The 22,500-nt window shown below is 41.1% G+C and overlaps 1 protein-coding gene across 6 annotated transcripts in view; it reads left to right on the top strand.

Annotated features, from left to right (window-relative positions):
• The window catches only part of LOC115221323, a 116,009-nt gene that overhangs the window by 39,005 nt on the left and 54,504 nt on the right, over positions 1–22,500 (top strand). The window contains exon 1 of one of the 6 annotated variants that reach the window (XM_036511085.1): positions 3,222–3,446. The exons of 4 other annotated variants lie outside the window; for them this stretch is intronic. The gene's annotated coding sequence lies outside the window, so the exon portion shown is untranslated. Of the gene's footprint in view, positions 1–3,221; positions 3,447–22,500 lie in introns of those variants that run through there. One more of the 6 variants, XM_029791494.2, reaches the window with a different exon arrangement.

The raw sequence follows: 22,500 nt of genomic DNA on the forward strand, positions 1-22,500 counted from the left end.
TTATGAAAGTTGCGTTAATAGACATCATCATATGTAAGGGACATAAGACTTGTCAATCGGCCTCCTGGGGCCGGCGGACAAAATGGAAAAAAATGTTGCCTGGGAGGATGGCGAGGCAGGCGCTCTGGAACAGCCCCTCCGACCCATTTTTTCATTTTTTTTTACGGTAGAAACCAATTTACTACCAAAATTTTACAGGAAAAAAAGAAAGAAAAAACATTAAAAGTTATAAAAATTCAAATTATCGAGAAAAAAAATAACTCGTAGCTAATTCACCAAGGAAACAGGGCAGAAGGAGGGGTTAGGCAGCCGAAGATGGTGGTGGGCGGCGTAATGGATTGTACTCTCCAGAACAAATGGTGCTTCGCAGACATAATTGCTAGGGCATTTCTGTGAAGAATGACCAGAGACACTCACTGCAGTGGCCAACTCGCCTCTTGCGATCATTTATCAGATGGGCCACAGTTAGCCTGATTTTGCGAAGGAAATTGGCAGAGCAGGGTCCGAGAATATTTGAGGTCTCGGTGGAGAGTGGCACAAACTAATAGCAGCCACTCAAGCTCATGTATTTGTCAATCTTCTGCTCCTCTTCATTGCGGGCCCGAAACGCGGGTTTGCGGCCAATGCAGGGAGGTTGGAGCCGGAGAACGTGTCGCAGCACGTCGCGTCCCAGATTAGGGGTCTGCCTCCTTTGTATGGGAAGAGAGTTATTCCGTCAGGGTGCTTACTGTCCCCGAGATCAAAACCTACTGGCTCCAGTTGCGAGGGAAAGCCAAACGCATCGAGGGCCCTAAGAATACCGTCTATGACCTGAATAACTCAAGTGCCAACTATGGGAAGGTAATGCTCACAGTCTCGACAGAAAAAATCATCAATTGCTGGACAGGCGAATTCGGTCAACTGTATTCCTTTTGAAGACTGGTTCTGTTAATCACCTGAAGTCGCACGAAAGAACAGCCACTTGTAGCATTATTCCCCAAAGACCGAGCGAGACAACCTTCGTGGTATGCGGTGAGGCCTGGAGAAGAAACTCCGGAGTCAAAGGACACGAAAAGGTGCAAAGTGTTTGTATCCCACAAAGCGATCCCATCAATGCTGCCGTGGAAAGCACAACTTTCGTCTCTCACTCGTGTCATAAACCGTGCAGATCTTCAGGTGGTCTAAAAAGTCATCTACGAAGTCACGGACAAACAAGGGATGACAATGGAGACACAAGAAGAGACGGCAATCGTTTGTTAAGATGCTGTTACCATCGTGTGTGTGTGTGTGTGTGTGTGTGTGTGTACGTACTCATGCATGATGAATGCATACATAAAACTGATAAAATTCGTGTTGAATGGAATTTCAGGTTCCACCAAACGGTTTAGTCAACCGTAATGCGAAACTCGAAGTCCAAGTTAAGGCGAAACTCACCGTGCTGTCCTCCTCAGCACCGAATCTCCGCCAGCCAGGAAATGTCCCGCTCTGATTCTGACCGTTGCTTTCATATAAACAAACCTTTGTTTAACGTATATGCTTTTTTATTCTTTCATTCGTTTCAGTCATTTGACTGTGGCCATGCTGGAGCACCGCCTTTACTCGAGCAAATCGACCCCAGGATTTATTCTTTGTAAGCCTAGTACTCATTCTGTCGGTCACTTTTGCCGATGGGATGTAAACACACCAGCATCGGTTGTCAAGCGATAATAGGGAGGACAAACACAGACACACAAACATACACACACAGACACACACGCGCGCATACATAATATTTATATATAAATGACGGGCTTCTTTCAGTTTCCGTCCACCGAATCCACTCACATTTATTCTACCGGCTTCTTTCGCTGAACCGCTAAGTTTCGGAGACATAAACACACCAACATCGGCTGTCAAGCGATGGTGGGGGTACAAACACAGACACAAAAACAAACATACATAAATATATATACATATGTATATACACGACGGGCTTCTTTCAGTTTCCGTCTACCAAATCCACTGACAAGGCTTTGATCAGCCCGGGGCTATAGTAGAAGACACTTGCCCAAGGTGCCACGCAGTGGGACTGAACCCTGAACTATGTGGTTGGTAAGCAAGTTTCTTACCACACAGCAATGTAGATAAATTCGCACAAATCTTCTGTGGACACCGGTTGAGAGAATTAATGCTTTCGACGAAGAAATAAGTTTAAATGTCACAAACTTAATGTCTCGCTTGGTAAGTCTTCTTCCTTCGTAACATTTTAGCTCTGCGTGTCCCCTTCTCTCTCTCTCCCTATCCTTACTTATCTGTCTCAGCTCCTCCCCCCTCCCTCTCTCTCTCTCTCTTCAAATAATACCCGAACATCCACCCCAATACTACCGACATTCTCTCTAAATTTAGCCGACTCGAATATCCTGCGTCCCATCGAAGCCGTTCTGCTCTCTTTCTGGCCAATGAAAACACAAATGATTCAGTCTTCTGGTCCCGCTCTGTCCGGACTCGGTAAAAGAAAGGGGGGTGGAGGGGTGGCGGGAGTCCTTTATGGAGGGGGGGGGAAGTGGGGAGGAGAGTGGAAAGGAAGAGAAAATTTTGAGGTGGGGGGGAGGTATATGTGTGTCAAATGTGGTGTGTGTATGTATGCATGTATGTGTGTATATGTATGTATGTGTGTGTATATATATATATATGTGTGTGTGCGCGTGTGTGTATGTATGTATGTATGTATGTATGTATGTATGTATGTATGTATGGTATGTATGTATGTATGTGTGTCTATGTATGTATGTATGTATGTATGTATGTGTGTCTATGTATGTATGTATGCATGTGTGTGTGTGTGCGCGTGTACTCAGAGAAAGGAAAAAAATCGAGAAAGAATGCAGACAAATAAACTGAGTGACACGAACGGAGCGAAGAGAAAATATATATCGAGAGAGAGAGAGAAGAAATGAAGAAGAAGAAGAAGGCAGGATCGAGAGAGAGGCAGAAAGAGAGAGAGAGAGCACGGAAGAAGAAAGAAAGAAGAAATAAGAATCCTGCACACACAGACACACACATATATATACATAGAGGAGAAGGAAAGACAGCGGGTGGCGGGAGACATGAGAAGATAGATAGAGAGAGAGAGAGAGATGGAGATGGAGAGAGAAGAAAAAATGAGAGAAAGAAGAAAAAGTGGGAAGGGGGGGATATGAAAATAAAACAGACAGGAAAGAGTTGAAGAGAGAGAGGGGGGCAGCGTAAGTCCCACCGCCACCGCCGTATTTCCTTTTGCCTCCTCCTCCTCCCCTTCACAGAGTTGATTGTTGTCTCTCCTCGCAAAGTAGAAGCCGAAGACCATTTCTAGTGATTAATATCTAGTTTATCTCTTCTGGATACCACAACACTCACCACTCGCTCCTTATTTATATAATTCATCTTCTCTCCCTATAATATATATATATTTGAACCTTTGCTCGTCGACTGGGGCTTTCAATCTCTTGGTAAGTGTCCTTTTTTAATTATTGATCCCATTTCTAAACTTTAAAGTCGCTCCACTTTAAAGGCCGACACGCAGATGCTTAATATAACGTGAATGTTAGTATAAATTATAATAGACTTACGTCTCTATCGTAATAATAACTAGAAGTCGGGTTTCTCTGTCTCTCTCTCTCTCTCTCTCTCTCTTCTCTTGGGTAGTTATTAAAATATGTTGGCGTAAAATGATCAGATTTGACTTTGAGAAAGAAGAAGGGTTAGAAAAGTCTGTTGAGGTCCTTGACCATGCCATCAGAAAAATAAACGGAAACCTGAGAAGTGACAAACAAACAACTGGTGATTTTTATGCTACTAACATAGATTTTAGTTTTTCCGCGCCCGCACACTCACACACATTAAATTTAATTACTGTTTTAATTCGTCCCAAAACAAACGATCTTTCGTTTTGCGGTTACAAACTCAAAAGAAAACTCAAACGTGAATGTTATTAAATTTTCGGCGAAGGTAAAGAATACGCACACCATTCGTTTTCGGCGTTTAGGATTAGGGTTAGGATTAGGATTACGCCGAAAACGGGTGGTGTGCGTATTCTTTACCTCCGCCCAGTTTTCTACCAAGAAACAAACCGTAATCTTATAAAGTATAGAATTATATATTTTTTAAAAGATTGGATAAGGATGGCATTGTTTGACCCAATATAATGGTGATTCCACCAGACTCGCCCAGCGATGATGGAACCAGAATTCCTGTGAGGAAACGATATATGTTTACATCAGGAAACTCTTAGAAAGTATCTGGTGTCATTCGCTGGGATTCATTTTTCATTCGTTTCATGCTAAAACTTTCGCTAAGCCTCATTCGCTCCGAGTTTCTTGTTCCTCTTTGGATGAGAGGCAGAGGAATTTGCTTTTCCCTTTCTCGGTTGAGGCCTTATGTTTATTATGAAACCTGTTAGGGGTTATATTTGCGCTACACTACAACCCGTGTTGCTATTATCAACAATGCCTGTGTCTTTGTACTTCCTGATACTGTTATCAAATACAAAGGTAAACGACCCGACAAAGCTTCTACACGATCCCTCGATCTGCTAGATGTAGCAACCAAGTCTCCCACAGTCACACGTTATTATCGCAAAAGGAGGGACATGCTGAACGAAGCAGTCCTAAATAGACTCTATTCAGGGCCGTCTTAACACCAGAGTCTTCGAGGCCATGCACTGCGGTTTCTAATATTCATTTATTGACAGTAAACCACATTATATATGGAATTAATATCGAGCCCCCAGACGTGTGGGCAGGGCTGCCTTTGGGGCATCATAGGCCCCCAGGAAAATCAATGCACTGAGCCCTAAAGTATTTATCGATAGCAAGCCACAACATGCAATATATCAGAATTGGATCCCTAGATCCGTGAGGTCCTCGGGTAACCGTCCAGTGTGGTTATGCCTTAAGACAGCACTGCCTGCGGGGACCCGGGCATCTACATTGTGTACCCAAGCCTTAAGATAGCAATGACTATATTTGAATGAAAAAAAAAAACGGGTTGGTCATTGTCAGAACGCTTTTAATCATGTCGGCTCTGTAAGGACCGATCTGGAGTTAAACGTCTGTATTGCCGTGGTTGTTGCTATCCCCAGGTCAGCCATGTGATTGAGTATATCTATGATTAAAGGCATTGACCGTTCGGTTTTTTAGGGATATCTAGGACTACAATGTCTCGTGTGACCTCTTGATGACAGTAGGGATGTGAAGAAGGAGTTTGGCTGCTATATCTGGCCGGCCCTTCTTTGGGTTAGCCGTGATTGAGAACCTATTAGAAATAACAATTGGATGTGCTCACACCCAGCCGTCGAAAATTAGAAACCTACATGTTCTTAGAAAGGACGGTGGTCACTGTTGGAAGGCTTTTTTGATCAAAGATCCTGTGGACATCAAGGGATAGAACGTTAATCAGCAACAACAATATTTAACCAAATGTTGTTGCATGAAATTCTTATCCCTGATTCAATCACAAATTCGAGACTTTGCCTGTTAAACGCTGTGAAGTTTGTGCTCCGTTGAGGAATCCCGACCGAAACCTGCCCGGGTTTCTCAAACTAATTCTGTCTTTACATTGCTGCATTAATATTCCTAATTACATCTGTGATATTAACTTCATTATGTTAACAATAACATAGGAAAGAAGAAATGTTAGTCCACATGGAGAAGAGCTCGGACCAAAGGCATTCTAGCCATGACTATCACGCCTTTTTAGTTATATAAGAGATGACTTTGTCCAATACGATCGTGATAGATCTGCCCTTAATAGGTGGAGCAACCACATAAGGGAGTCGATAGGGGGAATGTGTAACATTTCGTGAACCCCTTTATAACATCGAATGCTGAAAATTTCCCGTGGAGCAGAGTAAGCGAACCGATTTCGATATCCAGTTAACGCCGCGTTTAAATGGTATTGTCAGGATTTGTATTCGAGTGTTTCGCTTTTAACAATGTCGACTCAGTCGAAGACATAAATCGAAACTGCTTAATCCTGTGAAACAATGTTAGGAGTGAAAATCGACGGAGTTCTGGATCGAAACAGAATGACATTTATAAAGCGTGAAATGTCCACGAGTTGTACAAGTTTACCTAAGCTGTGTGATATGGGAGAGGTTTACAAAGGGTGACAGCGAACAAAATCTTATTTCTTATCACTTCAAACATGTGGACCTCTGCGTATATAAATAAATAATTCTTTTTTTTAACCTTTCGAACCAACTCGACCCACTAGAATTAGCAGTCAATTTTCTATGAACTCGCGTCCTTTCATCTTAAACTAGTAAAGCGACATCTGGCCAACGGGGAAGTTTTTATGTGGTCTCTCGTTCTGCTAGAAATCGCAGCTAAATAACTCTCAAGTCACACCCATTATTATTTTTTTAAAGAAACAAATGGAATAAAGTATCTCAAATAACAAATACACTGTCTAAAAAAAAGAAACAAGACGGAATGGTCACAGTTGGAATGCCGTTGGTCATAGACCTGCTTGGTCAGGGTTGGGCTGTGTGGCTCAACAAAAAGACTCGTTACATAATCACCGAAATCAACTTTATGTCTGAGTAACAAGTCAAGATTGCACGTGATTTGTTTTCCTAACCATTTGAATAAATATTTAAACTTGTAAATAATTAAATTATAATTTGATTAGTGAAGACAATTAGTAGAAAGAGGGAATTAACGATCTGAAAAAGACTGGCCACATTCTGTGGAATTTTGGCAGCTCTTTCAGTGTGGCTTGTTTTCGCTTCTTTTCATCATTCCGGAAGGAAATGAAAAGGCAACTTTTTTTTCTTTCAAGTAATGAAACAAAAATCCACCACAAAAAAAAAAAACATATTTTTAATGTTAAGTGCAAAGAAAAAAAGACAAATTAAAGAAAACAAAAGCTCGATTCTGTTAGGTCCCAGGACGGTCGCAGTGAGCAAAACTTCTTTATTTCTTTTATTGTGAAAGGACGTGATTTGATGTGATTTATTTCTAGCAGATCGAACGACCGCGTTGAGGCTCCGTCTTCGATTCGATCGAGTTTGCGTGATTGTGTGAACTGTAATGAAATATCTTTGAAAAAAAACAGTCTTGTTGACTCATTTTAATAATGTAAATAACGAAAGTGTTGGTGAAGACTGGAGACAGCTTTTCTGTACGAGAAAATGTTGAAAGCTTTGTGAAAACTGTTTGCGGACGGAATTGATTAGATTTCAGTTTCGGAACTGGACGTTTAGCTAATAAAATCTATCTTCACTCGCACAGAAAATTGAGAAATATGTCGACACCCCAACCCACCCGATTCATTTCCATCACCGCTGATTGTGAACTGTGCACATTTGGGTTTATTTATATACACTCACTGGGGTGTTAAGTCGGACAGGAGGGTGACGATCGGTTGCTCATTATTGTGAACCGGAATGACAGCTCGAAGCCTTTCATCCGTTATTCCTCGCTAACGAGGCGTTGAGGTTGTCTCTTTTGTGGCCGGTCATCATACTAGAAACTACAGCACAACTCCTACAAACCACACCCTACCGACTTCAGAAAAGAAGGACACATTGCCTACATAAAGAGATGGGGTGGATGCAATGCCTTGATTATTACAGGTCATGCTCAACTAAGAAGGCAAAACCTGGGGATAAGCTACAAACTATGTTGAAGGGTTGAACCAACAACAGAGCCTTTATGTGGTAGTTCAACATGCTAGAAACAATAGCCAAATCTCCTTCAGATTACGCCTTGCTGCCTTAAAAAGGAAAGGACAATTTAGATTGTGTAGTCCTAGGTATATAATCTCGGCAACCCTTCGGTATTGGTCTCCAGAGTGTCGTTGTGAGGAGACGATGTCATTCGCCCTGTTTTTCAGTCTAGCCTCTTTATCTGTCACGAAGGGAAGCTGTGTGGGTGATTGACGTCGTGTACCAATACCGAAAGATTGCTGTTTCTGACACAGGCACAATGTCTGAAAAGGCGAAATTGACGTCGGCGGGATTTGAACTCAAAACGTAAAGAGATTTCTTCCACGCTCTCCGGATTCCGTCAATCCATCGCCAGATCGCTTTTAATAAACCTATGCTGCAATACACAGGGATTCCGATCGGTCCTGCAATGTTTCAATCCCTTGCTTCTCATACCTTCCTCAAATGCCTACACCTATCTATATAATTCCATCAACTTCTGTTTCGTCGTGTAGACATGCTGTGTATTTTCTGAATAGTTCTCTGCATTTCCCATAGAATAGAGTCAGAAATTATCCAACACACCAAAAACCCGTCATTTGTTCGGAAAATGTTTTAAGTATCTTACATTTCAAATCTGTTTTAAGGGGGAAATAATAGTTAGCAATTTTGGACCCACCCTTTTTTTTTATTCGCTTTTATTACATACTAGCAGTATCGCCCGGCGTTGCTCGGGTTTGTAAGGGAAATAACTATAAAGCATTTTTAGGGAGTTATAGCCAAAAAATAGCAAAAAATGCATTAAAAATGGAAAAAAAATTATGGTAAATTTTTTTTTAAATCGTTGACTCATCGTAGACATTTTTAGAGAGTTACTTCCCTTATATAATAGCGAAAAATGCATTAAAATGGGAAAAATTGATGGTAAATTTTTTTTTTAATCGTAGACGCGCTCTAATACCCAGAAGGGCTCGATATGAATCACGACTATAAGATACCCGGTTTTGGTTAAACTGCACCGCAAAATGTGGGAGTAGTTAGGAATCTAAATCGTAGGAGACAGACAGCACACAACTTGACTTTTATATATAAAGATGTGTTTGGCATAATTTTGAAGAAGCATAATCTCAGAGGTTAAAATCTTTAAATCTGAGAAAAAAAATTTTCAAAAGAATGTAAAAACTAAAAGATCACAGAAAAGCGGGAGAAACCCTGACATTTTTGTTTTTGTGCAAAAAACATAGCAGAAGGTAAGGCTGTTTTAGCCAGCAAGATAGTTTGTTTAGCAATGTCCCTTATCTTCTCATTCTGACACATCTGACTGACTTCTTTGTCTTTTAATTAATTCAGTCTTGACCCTTTCTGACCTCTCCCCGAAAATACCTGAAATATTACCACCACCACCACCACTACTACTACTAAATACCTGAAATACTACCACCGCCACCACCACCGACGTCGTATCGTCTTCCCTCTCCTCCAGACATCGAGATATTTATAAGATATTTATAAGAGTTTGTGTAATGTCAGGGATATTGTTTGTCACTGTTGTTGTTCTTGTTACGATGTTGGTGGTAGCATTTATTGTAATGGTGGTGGTGAAAGGACGAGGGTAGTCGCGGGTGGATTTCACATTTCTGGAACCATTTCATTGCACCTAACGTCGTTCACGGTCTTCGAAAGTATTTCAATGTCACAACCTCCCATTTTCCAATTTATTATAAATCTCGGTCCTTCTGTTTGAATAAAAACGTTTATTTATTACAACGACCCCCCAAAAAAAAACCGTTTCCCTTCCTATGTCCCTCAGTAGAAGAAAAATCAATGTTGCGTCCAGGTTGACGAAAATCACACACCACTCCTAAGTTGTCTCCCCTGTCTTTTTTGACCATAGTTATTTCAGATTATGATGTTTTCTTTTCGTTATTCTTGATTCGTTCTCTGTATTGAATATGTTAAAACTGAATTTACAAGTTCTTTGTTGAGGCTACAAACCGGTTTCAGTGCTACAGCGTAAAGCATTAGCTCGGTACGTGACCGCAAACACACACACACAAAATGTTGTTACATAATCAAGACCAAAAGCTTGTATTGCGGCACCTGTGTGTTTGTTGTGAGTTTCTCAGGTGAGTTAGAAAATGCCAGGAGATTTAGAATGCTTGAATGTTTTTAATACACTGCATCGTTTCATCCGTATTCATTTACGACAAAGTGCTGAGTAAATATCCTGAATGTTGATGCTCCTTGTGTGTGTCTCAAGTTTGGTTGAATTTATTGTTGACAGCAGAGAGACACAGATGCATTGGTGAAGTGAGAGGGATGGACAGCTAGAAATGGCATGTTACATAATTTCTGATTCTGTTCTACAGAAGCAATAAGTCGGGAAACAGCAACAGCGGAATAAAGAGAGCTCAAACGATCTTTCCAATGTCTTCACATTCTACAACAGAATGCCGTCTAACAGACGCCAACATCCTGTCTACTCCACCACATGGAGCATACAGTGAAATACCTTATGTCGCTAAGATAACTAAAAACCCACGTCACCAACGGTGGCCTAAGTATTCTCACCTTGAAACCATTTTAAATATCTTTTCAATTCTGTAAACTTCCATTCTAAAGTCTTACATGAAGTCAGGGTATCAAAATCATTTCACCAACTTCAAACAATGGTTGGTCCTGTGTATGCTACAAACAGGGGAGCATGTTTTGGGTGAGAAACATTACAAAATTATAATCAATGTAACAATCAAAGTAACAATGGTGGAAGCAGTTAATTCAAAACACCAAAACTGTAAAACCTCTTTGCAGTTCTGCTAAAAACATATGGCCATAGATACACGCAGATGCGGGTGCACTTGCAAAAATTACTTAGGCTCAGTTTAAGGGGACCACCTTCTAGCTAAAGGTATCATAGGCATAGCTGCATAACTTAATTTTCCTAATACACAAGCGCATCCTTTCCCCTCAAAGTCTGAACTTCAGAGTGTTAGAACATGCTAAGGTTCTTATCCGTTATTTGTAAGAAATAATACGACAAAGTCCGTAATCTTTTATTAACTTTATAACATACTAGCACTATGACCGGGCAACGCCGGGTCACAGTGCTAGTGCATGCATATACAGCTGCGTGCATGCGCACATACACGAGAGTACTGTCCAAATCTCCGACCAATCACATACAGCTTGCTGGCATTCAATTGGCGTATCAAGTTTCGGGCATTTTGATTGGGTTTTGCATAGAAAATTCACAAAAAAGTCACTTCTATTGATCTTTTAATGGCTTTGCGGGGTGACTGGGGAAATGTAAAGATGTGCACGATCACCCTTGGATGGTTTTGAATGACCATAGAAAGTGCGAGCCCTCTAACTGAAAAATTGTGGATTTGTATAAAGGATACACACACACAGACAGACATTTTGCCGTTTATATAAATAGAGATTCCGGATTTCAGGAATAAGTCATTTTCAATCCCGGAATCCGTGGATAAGCAAAATGTCTATAAAACTATGATACCTACTGACTTGTAACCTAGGAATTCTATTACGACAGAAGGCACACAGCATATCCACTGGACCTTTGGTAATGACACACAGAGCTCGGCTTAGACTGAGCTCTGATATGAGTATATTCGTTTGTTCATACCTGAATGTAGACGTTCCCTTCGGGGTGGGATGTCAATGCTGTTGTTATACCCTAGCTTACAGGATATGTACCCATGCATTGCTTTTTGCTGGTACACAGCCTGCTTCTATGTAGGCCAGTCCAGCCTCCTTTGAGTCACAGGAGACAGTTGTATTCTCAGAGAACCTGCACAGTAGTTCTTCTCCAACTCTGAAGATATTGTTGCTCTCACTTTTGAATATGCATGAAATGGACACATCTTTTTCTTTACTGTTCAGCAGGTGTTGTGCGAGTGATACAAGGCAACATTCGTGGAGGCGCAATGGCCCAGTGGTTAGGGCAGCGGACTCGCGGTCATAGGATCGCGGTTTCGATTCCCAGACCGGGCATTGTGAGTGTTTATTGAGCGAAAACACCTAAAGCTCCACGAGGCTCCGGCAGGGGATGGTGGTGATCCCTGCTGTACTCTTTTACCACAACTTTCTCTCACTCTTACTTCCTGTTTCTGTTGTACCTGTATTTCAAAGGGCCGGCCTTGTCACTCTCTGTGTCACGCTGAATATCTCCAAGAACTACGTTAAGGGTACATGTGTCTGTGGAGTGCTCAGCAACTTACACGTTAATTTCACGAGCAGGCTGTTCCGTTGATTCGGATCAACCGGAACCATCGTCGTCGTAACCGACGGAGTGCTTCCTCCTCCTACAAGGCAACATTCAAAGGCTGTTTGAACAGACCTCGTTCCCCTACCACCATCACCATAGATCTATTGGTGTTGCCGGTGGTGGTCAGTACCTTTCTGGTTTGGATATCCGACCTGCGGACTTCGTTGAGTGCCCAGTTCAATATCTCAAACATTGGTACCAGTACTGGCATTGCAAAACCATTGAGATATGATCTTGTTAAAAAAAAAAAAAGGCAGATAGCTCTGAGATCCATGTTTTTGGAAATCTACAGAAGAGAGAGAAAGTGTGTGTGTGTGTGTATGTGGTCTAGAGTTAGACGTTTGAAACTCTTATATAACCTAGGTATCGAAACTCTTATATAACCTAGGTATCGACATTCGTCTTGGTCTTATATAACTTAATGAATAATTGATCTTCCCACGTCAATCCCTCACTACATATTCGAAGAGAATGTCACAAAACAATTAAACCTTTATCTCCGACAGTTTCTACACCCACCCCCTCCCCCGGGTCACGCCCACCCCAGCAGCTTACAAAAAACTTTCAAAAGCTGGAAAGAATGTCGTCGCACTTTTAATGTTTTATTCAACATGTCGTGCATGGGACGGGCTCACTGCATTATTTCGTAAGCTTGGAATGTGTCATCGATCAGTGTTATGTAACAACAGAACTAGTAGCTTTTATACAGCAGCAAAACAGTTGAAGTATTTCATGGTGTAAGACATCTGTCAAAAAAAAAAAAAAAAAGGAAAAGTCTAAGAGAGAACAAGGGTGATATGTATGTTCAGAACAACTATAATGGTGATCATGATAATGATGATCACCATGAGATGTCTTAACAGATGTCTACTTCACCACTTAATTCTGATCTAGTCTACAACAAGGAATTTGACTCTTCCAATTATTCAATATTCCTTTCCCACTCACCCCATTCTTCTGGTTCTTCTTTGTTCAAGTTTTTCTGTCTTTGAAAATAATGGTTTCAACAAAAACAAACAAAAAAAAAAAAGGAAAAGAATGAGAGAAGGCAAAACTACCAATATGTTTATGGGTGTTTGCTTTCAACCTTTATAAACTCTCAGGTTGTCTTTCACTGTCAGGCCAATAATTGTGCCAAGTCACAGCACAGGCTGTTATGTAAGCTTCGATATTCCTCTTATATAACTTAAACAGTTTATCTTCCAGGGTTCCTACTAAACCTTTTCTTGCACCTTCCCCCTCAGAACCTCGTCCCTATAAAAATCTTCTACCTGCACATGTTGCTGTTGTTATTTAACCCCACTTCCAACAGCGAACATCTCGACTTGAGATTATATAACCAGTGTGTCTGTTCTCCTTTTTGAGACGGAAGGAGATTTGACTGCTGTTTCTAGCCTGTCGAGCGATCAGCTATAGGGTCCTTCGTTGGCTTGTCTCATCTAGCCATGTTTTCTTTTTTCTATCAACTTGTAATTGTTTTGCCATACCAACACAAGTCTCCGCCCTTTGACTTTGTTTCCTCATAACTTCAAAAATATGGATATTTTTTTTATGAAATTTTCTACAAATACGCTTCAGATGGGGGTAAATTACTATTATATCAAAATTTGCTAAAACAAAAAAGTTTTTCCTATGGGTGGGGAGAGGAATTTCAGAGAATTCACAAGAGTCGGTTTTGTTTCTCATAACTTTCAGAAAATTGGATATTTTTTTATGAAATTTTCAAATGGTGTAGATTACACTTATATCAGAATTTAATACGCAAAAAATATTTATTAACACACATCACATTGTTTTTCAAAACTTCAAGTTTCATTTTGTGATGTGCGTCAGAAAGTGTGCAAATCCACCATTTTTCTTTTTTCGTATTAAATTCTGATATAATTTTAATATACCCCATTTTAAAGTTATTTATAGAAAATATCATTAAAAAATATCCATTTTTCAGAAAGTTATGAGGAAACAAAGTTGGGAGGGGCAGAGTGTGCCGGTGTTTTTTAAGGGACCTGAATTGAACCAGTGGGGTGTAGGGTCTGTACTCGATGGCCACTTTTGTGTGGTCACTGAACTCAAAGGAGAGACACCTCAATGTAGCTGGCCATACAGAGTAGCCAATCCACTCTACATCAATGTCCCTAGTCTGTGAGGTTCAGCGGAGACCCTGAATTCAGTCTCTTTTTTCCCCCTCAGATCAAACCGCCAAGGAAAAAAAAAAAAGGAAAGCTAAAATTCCTTGTAAGAAAAATCAAAAAAGAACTCTTCTCACTGTTCTTTTTTCTTTACCCATCGACATCCAAAAAATTCTGAACTTCACAAAAAATATATTTTGCTAACGTAGACCATCATTATCACATTATTCCGAGTCTGTTGATGTTTAGATGGCATGGGTCTGCACTAAATCAATAGACCAATGATGAAAGCCATATGCCCAAGGTGCCACGCAGTGGGACTGAACTAGGAGCCATGTGGTTGGGAAGCAAACTTATTATCACACCCACACCTACAAACATTTATGGAAGTCTGAGATCTTTTTTTTGTGTTTTTTTTGTCATGTTGATGAATTCACAGGAATTATTTTCCGTGGGAGATTTACAACTGAAGGTTATTGGTGGTGGTGGTGGGGGATCTTAATGTTAATCACAAATTGGTCAGTTCTGGAATATAGGCCAAGGCCTAATATTAGAATTGAAGACTAACCAGTCTTGTTGATTGTGTGTGTGTGACAAGTGCTAGTCAGGTATTTCTACAGCTTTTATTCAACTCTCCTCTCCAACAACCTTCACTTCTCTTAGAAATATTTGTCCATGTACATTATTATTTTCTATTTATCAGATCTTGTTCACTTTCTTCCTGATATGAATACGGTTAATGCTTCAGTAAACCTCTTGCTATGTTAAGCATCCAACCCTTTCATGGCCATATTCCTCATGTTGATGTGTTTGTATAAATTCTGGAAAGAATTTAGTAAAATATCTCTTACATTTCTTTCTCTGTTTTAAGCAGATGTTTGTGCCTCGTATTAGCCTCAAGGACCTCAAATAGCTTCAATCAGAGAGGGTTCTCTCTCAAAGAATCAGAGGTAGTTTTAGGTGGGATTGCACAAAAGAGGGTAAGGATGTGCTGGGACAATTGACCCTAAAACAAACCCAGTAATCTCTCTTTGCCTCCCTCTCAATCTATTTAAGCAATATTCAATACTTAACACCTGTTCAACACCACCACCATCACCAACAGCTGACCACTACCTTATCCTGGATCCATTCCCCGTCCTTGGACATGTCCCTCTCCCCCCTCTCCTCTCCTTAACTCTTTTAATCTTTCTGTGTTCAAAATTCTTGTCATACCTGTTGCGCTGACTTCTCTGCTTCTCCTTATTTTCTTATTCGTATTAATGTCTTTGGTTTTAAATCTCCCACAAATTACCATATTCACACACACACGTGATGGGCTTCCTTCAGTTTCTGTCTGTTAGATCCATTCACAAGGCTTTGGTCAGCCTGGGGCTATAGCAGAAGACACCTGCCCAATGTGCTGCACAATGGGACTGAACCCAAGACCACATGTTTGAGAAGCAAACTTCATAACCGCACAACCACCTAAAATTCAAATTTGGGATTTGAGGTCAGAATATTGGATTCATGGAACTGGATGTTGTTGGTCCTTCCCTTCATCGTTTGACCATTCCTGGCACCCATCACTGCTTCCATTAACACAGGATAATGCCAACCCCTTGGCAATAAGATTCTTTGATTAGGACGGATAAAACAGAATTGAAAACAATGTTCTCTGTCTCTTTATTTTTCTAATTGAATAAAGGAGAGAAAAGAATTGCTATTTTTGCTAGAAATCTTTAATTACTGTTGCACTAATTAAGGTTCTAATTGCAACTGTATTTAATTTGGGACACTGACTGACATAGCAACTGAATTACTGATTCAAAGATCCCCGTCATTAACTGTTGACAAGTTCCTCCACCTCTTCCTCCCACTATCTCAGGGCAGCACCATCCACTTCACCCCCCTCCCCACCACTACCTGGTGACCACCTCCCCCACTCCCCTCCACCATCCCTTGGCTTTGCTGGAACAAAAATACCAAGTTGACCAGACTTAATGCTACGTTCCACTCTTCTTCTGTCTTCTCCATACTAATACATAGCTACATGTGTGCGTGTGTATGTGATGTGTGTGCGTGTGTCTATGCATGTGATGTATGTGCGTGTGTCTATGCATGTGTGTGCGTATGTCTATGCATGTGATGTGTGTGCGTGTGTCTATGCATGTGATGTGTGTGCGTGTCTATGCATGTGTGTGTATGTGATGTGTGTGCGTGTGTCTATGCATGTGTGTGTGTATGTGATGTGTGTGTATGTCTGCATGTGTGCGCGTGTGTGTATTATTTATGTCTATACAGATGCAGTTCTCCAAAGTCCGCCGCCTCCTATCAAAACAAAAGCTCAGACCTATTTGCTGCTGTATTGATAGGAAAGGAAGAGGTGGAGGTGGAGGAGGGAAATAATTATCTGTCTTTAATTATTCCTAATTGTTTAGTGTAATTAATTTCCTTATTAGGTTGTGTATCATGTGGGTGGGTGAGAGTTTCACAGACAATCCTATTCAGCCCATCACTCAGTATGGTCCGAGTCTTCATTACAAGAAACCAGGATCACCCTAGCACAGTGAGTCCCCTTACTGTGTGGCCTGGTCCTCTGGTTTGTAACGTGGACTGGTGTCTTTCTATCATGGCCCTCCCACAGATGGACCAAGGTCTTGTGAGTGAAATTTGGTCGAAGGAAGTATACGTCTGTTCATTTGTTTGTTTTACTTCTGTTTTTGCAAGCTAGCATGGGTCGGATGGAAACTCATTTGAGGCAATATTTTATGACCAGATGCCTTTCCTGTCCCCAACACTTACCTGCTGTCTTAGCAAGGGATTTTTTAAAATATTCTACTGGTCTTTGAAAACACCTGATCATAAGATGTCTTGTCAAGAGGGAGTGTAAACATTGGATCATTGTTTCCCCCCGGAGTAACAAGGCACAGAATGTGAAGATTTACACAGGCACACATCTCATAATCATATTCATGTCTGCATTGGGCCCCATTACCTGCTTTTGTAAGGTTTTTACAGCTGGAGGCCCTTTCTAGTGCCAGTATGGCAGGGTCCCTTTAAGGTTGCAAGATGGCAGAATTGTTAGCATTCCTGGCAAAATGCTGAGCGGTATTTTGTCCGTCTTCAGGTTCTGAGTTCAAATTCCATCAAGGTCAACTTTACCTTTCATCCTTTTGGGGTCAATAAAATAAGTACCAGTAGAGTACTGGGGTCAATGTAAGCAACTTAACTCCTTCGCCAAACTTGCTGGCCTTGTGTCAAAATTTGAAAACCAATATGACAGGCTTCCATACAGTTTCTATCTACCAATTTCCTTCACAAGGCATTGGTTGGCCGAAGGTATGGTGAAAAGCACTTGGCCAAAGGTGTGGTGCAATCATCATCATCATCATCATCATCATCATCATCATCATCATCATCATCATCATTTAACGTCCGTTCTCCATGCTGGCAGGGGTTGGACGGTTCTACTGGGGTCTGTGAAGCCAGAAGGCTTCACCAGGCCCAGTCAAATCTGGCAATGTTTCTACGGCTGGATGCCCTTCCTAACGCCAACCACTCCGTGAGTGTAGTGGGTGCTTTTTACGTGCCACCCACACAGGTGCCAGACGGAGCTGGCAAACGGCCACGAACGGATGGTGCTTTTTATGTGCCACCGGCACGAGGGCCAGGCGAGGCTGGCAACGGCCACGAACGGATGGTGCTTTTTATGTGCCACCGGCACGAGGGCCAGGCGAGGCTGGCAACGGACACGAAACGGGGCGATGCTGGCAACGGTCGCGAAACGGAAAGTTCTCTTACATGAAAACTAACTGGTTCCAAGAAGTACTCTGTACCGTGTGTGTGTGTGTGTGTGTGTGTGTGTTTTATGAGATACTGGTGAGCATGTTGGGTGGCAGACTAAGTCAAAAATAAAAAAGCCATATCTTGCAGAACGTCCCTTTAGCATCCGTGTCTTAGCAACATCAAAAAGCAAAGTCGAACTGAGTGAGATTTGAACTTGTGATGCAAAGAAACAAAACTAAATACCACAAGGTATTTTGACTGATCCTCCAGCAAAGACTATAGTAGAAGATACTTGCCCAAGGTGCCTCCAGCGGAATTGAACCTTAAACCACCTGATAGTGAAATGGAGGGCCATGCTTACATCCATATTCATAATGAGCTGTAGTGCACCTGAACACTAAATACCACAAGGTATTTTGCTGATCCTCCAGCAAAGACTATAGTAGAAGATACTTGCCCAAGGTGCCTCCAGCGGAATGAACCTTAACCACCTGATAGTGAAATGGAGGGCCATGCTTACATCCTATTCATAATGAGCTGTAGTGCACCTGAACACTACATTCAATAAGCTCTCTCTCTCTCTCTCTACTCTTTATTCTTTTACTCTTTTTACTTGTTTCAGTCATTTGACTGCGGCCATGCTGAAGCACCGCCTTTAGTCAAGCAAATCGACCCCAGGACTTATTCTTTGTAAGCTCAGTACTTATTCTATCAGTTCTTTTTGCCGAACCGCTAAGTGACGGGGATGTAAACACACCAGCATCGTGTGTCAAGCAATGCTAGGGGGACAAACACACACACACAACACCATACATATATATATACATATAACAACAGGCTTCTTTAGTTTCCATCTACCAATCCACTCACAAGGCATTGGCGGCCGGGGCTATAGCAGAAGACACTTGCCCAGATACCACGGAGTGGACTGAACCCGGAACCATGTGGTTGGTTAGCAAGCTACTTACCACACAGCCACTCTGATATATATATATATATATATATACACACATACACACGCATTCGGTCCAAGAGTGAACCAGGAAAGCTATTTAAACTTTCATGACAGCATCCCACCTGAAACTGTTCCTGGTCCTGTGATACCAATCTCCTACCACAAAGTGGTCTAAATTAAACCATTTCATTAAAATTTAGATTATGTTCCACCAGTTTTAATAATGACAAAATTGTTTTAGCAAATTCTTCATTATTTCCAAAATGAAAAAAAAAAAAAAAGACAAAGGCAGAGTCGTTCAATGGAAGTCTGCCAACAAAAGAGTTAAACAAGGAGGCATCACCTGATGCCGTTGTTTAGCTGCAGTTCTCTGTTCTTCACTGAATGGAATTATGATCAAAAGTATTCCAACCATGGCTATCCCATCATTTTAGAAATATCTTGGACTATGTAACCCAATGTGTCCTTCCTAATTTAACATGGTGGAGGTTTGATTTGAATGAGATTTGGCTGCTATTTCTAGCAAGTTGTGTGAGACTGTAGAGATACTATCAATGGCTTGGCATATTCAGCTTGTGATGTTGACCTATTATCAAAGCATTCCAGCCATGACCATCTCATGTTTTAGAGGTGTCCAGACAGCATAAACTGTTTCCCTTCTTTTCTTTAAATTTGGCTGCTATTTCTAACAGATATATAGAAGGAGTAACTGCAATGGTTTGTATTACAATGTGTATGGTTGAAACCTGTGAGTGGTGGTGTGTATGATAATAGGAGATGGTTATCATCATAATAGGAAAGCTAAGAAAGGAGCGGCATGGTTGGATCTTAGGATGTTGGACCCAGTGTGTTTAGAAGAGAAGTATTATATTCTTACGGCTAAATTAATTTGTGCATTTCCTAACGCTAACCCTAACTTCTGTCCTTATCATCTGCCATTGCATGTCTCAGGCAAGTGAGACACAAGTGAGATGTGGGTTACTACGAAGAGGACAGAACATTGATTGGCAACGGCACAAGGGGCCACGGCAAGACCCATGCTAGGAATCTCATTACAAGAGCATATTCAAAATGAGACAAATAATTCAAGAGCAGAACAAAGGCTGATGACATGCCATGGTTGGAGCTTCACTGGATCGTTTAATGTGTCTCCAAATTTTAGGGTTTTAATTCTTAAATAAGCTTGAAATGGGATTAACCCTTTAGCATTGAGATTACTCTGGCAAATGTATTGACATTGTTTTGTGTCTTGGAGAGTTCTGTGATGTGATTGTCTATTTTTAGAATGACCTTGTAGGGTGGGTTGAGCAGTTGGATCTGGTCAATTTGAATAGAAAACCAGATATGGTTAGTTTAAATGCTAAAGAGTTAAGGCTAGTCATAGTTTGAAGATCAGGGGTGCATTTGTGGTCTGTTAGCTTATAGTCTGCTATAGTTTGTTGGGTCACGTACCTCATCCTCTGCAGGGATAATACGGAACAGGCAAGGCAGAAAGGCCGTCTCCTTCTTTCACTCCTTTCTGTTTAATCTATACATCTTGAAATGTTGTATCACAATTGTTTGAAGCTTTTCAACCATCATTTGTTAGTTTTAGTTGATGGATGAATTTCTAAAAGCTGGTGGCAGAGGGTGGTAACTAGGACCAGGGACTCCATTATTCCATGTCCACCCTGCATCTGAACGTGTTTGTGCAAAATGTTGTGATGAAGACTGACAGTTGTCCTTCTATGCGAGTCTCTCCTCTCCATGACACCCAATGTTTAGTCAAAGGAAGGAATGCCAAACTGCAATGACACAGCTTGGCACCAGTGTTGCCAGAACTCAGGACTCAAAGAAGCTGGATAAGATACCCTTGGGTACTTTGCCTGACCATCCAACAGTCCTCCACCCTGGATTGATACTTGTTTTATTGACCTTTGAAGGATGAAATGCAAAGTTAAACTTGACCCAATTTGAATTCGAGGCCCAGAATTTGTTCCCTTAATCTTTCAAAAAGGCTTTCATGTGAGTCAAGTCGGGAAGTTGCAGACCCTGCTTTAACTCTAGATCCACAGACGTCCCAAGTCCCATTTACAGCTAGAGTGTCATCACAGACCGGATCAAACAGGATTGATATTCAGGCTTCCCAAGCTTCTTATCAAACGTCAAACTGATCAATCACCACAAACAATTAACCCTTTAGCATTTAAACTGGCAATATCTGGCCCAAATTTTCTACTTCTTTTATGCTCAAACCATCTGGATCAGGCCTCTCAATCATATCCTGCAATGACATCCTCAAAATAAACCATCACATCATTAAATTCTCAGAACTACAAGATAATGCAGGATTAATTCAAAACAATGTGAATGAAAAAGCATTATATTTGACAGAGTAATCTGAACACCAAAGGGTTAATCAGTCAAAAGATCAGCAGACCTTTGTATTTATTGACCTCTCAAGGGCTTTCTGAAATTATCTTTCTTAGGGGGGTTACTTCTTGATAAGATATTGTACTGAATACCCCCTCAATTCACACATTAACACAATTATGATGTTGATGATGATGATGATGATGATGATGATGTAAACATTATTTGGAGGAGAGAAAAATCATTTTGATTATGACCTTTCACCCAAAGTGACAGATTGGACATGTGCAGCATTGTCTCTTTGAATAAATCTCTTCAAAAGGGTTTTGCTTATATAACGGAGCCTCTTATATAAGCCCCTTCTTATCTTGTTGGCACCAATGTTGGAGAATAATAAATAAAGGATTAATCTGCCAAGGTGAATATATTTTAGGGTTAACACAAGAATCTGAGGAGATTGCTGAATGCTTTGAATCAGCAAGAATTTATGTTGGGAGGGCGTGAGTGGAGGGGAGATTCTGTTTCTTTAATCAGAGAGTGAGGAAACAAGATGTGTGCGTGTGTGTATGTATACATAAATGTGTATATATGCATGTATGTGTATATACATGTGTGTGTGTGTGTACATATATGTTAGTATATGTATACATGTATGTGTGTGTTTATACACACACACACACACACACACACATTTGTCAGATCATACATGGTGCACTGTTTAAGGCCATCCAGTTTCTGCCCTCTCCAAGCATGAAACTTGAAGTAATGCATGTGTATTCCTTAAATGATGTGTGTGTAACTCATGTAGCCATGTAGCTCCTCTACAATAAGAACCTGCTCTGACCCCGTCTATCATACTTTAACCCCTTATTCCACCAGGGTTTGTAGTCTAGCAAGTTGCTTGGTGGCCTCCAAAGTGCTAGAAACACGAGAAAGCACTCCAGCATTCCCTGTAGTGGTTTGCATTGGGAAGGGCATTCACTCATAGAACCCATGCCAAAGCAGACACTGGAGCCTAATGGACTCTTTGGGTCCATTGGATCCCTGTCAAACCATCCAACACACATGCCAGCATGCAACTTGCACATTAAATGATGATGATGATGATGATTATGATGGTATAATATGCTCATTGGTTTTATGTCTGTTTTTCTACACTGGCATGGGTTAGACAAAACTTTTTCTTCTCTATGGCCACAGATGCTCTTCCTGTCTCTGACCCTTGTTTCTCAAACTATTATTCTTCGTTCCTCCAGTCATCACACTTCTGCTGAACTCTGGAGCATTTCGAGAAAGTAAACAATCTCACTGACAGCACTGATGCCAATATACTGACTTACCATTTATGCACACTCACACACGT

Source organism: Octopus sinensis, linkage group LG18, assembly GCF_006345805.1.
Source record: "Octopus sinensis linkage group LG18, ASM634580v1, whole genome shotgun sequence".
In the NCBI taxonomy this organism is placed as follows: domain Eukaryota; kingdom Metazoa; phylum Mollusca; class Cephalopoda; order Octopoda; family Octopodidae; genus Octopus; species Octopus sinensis.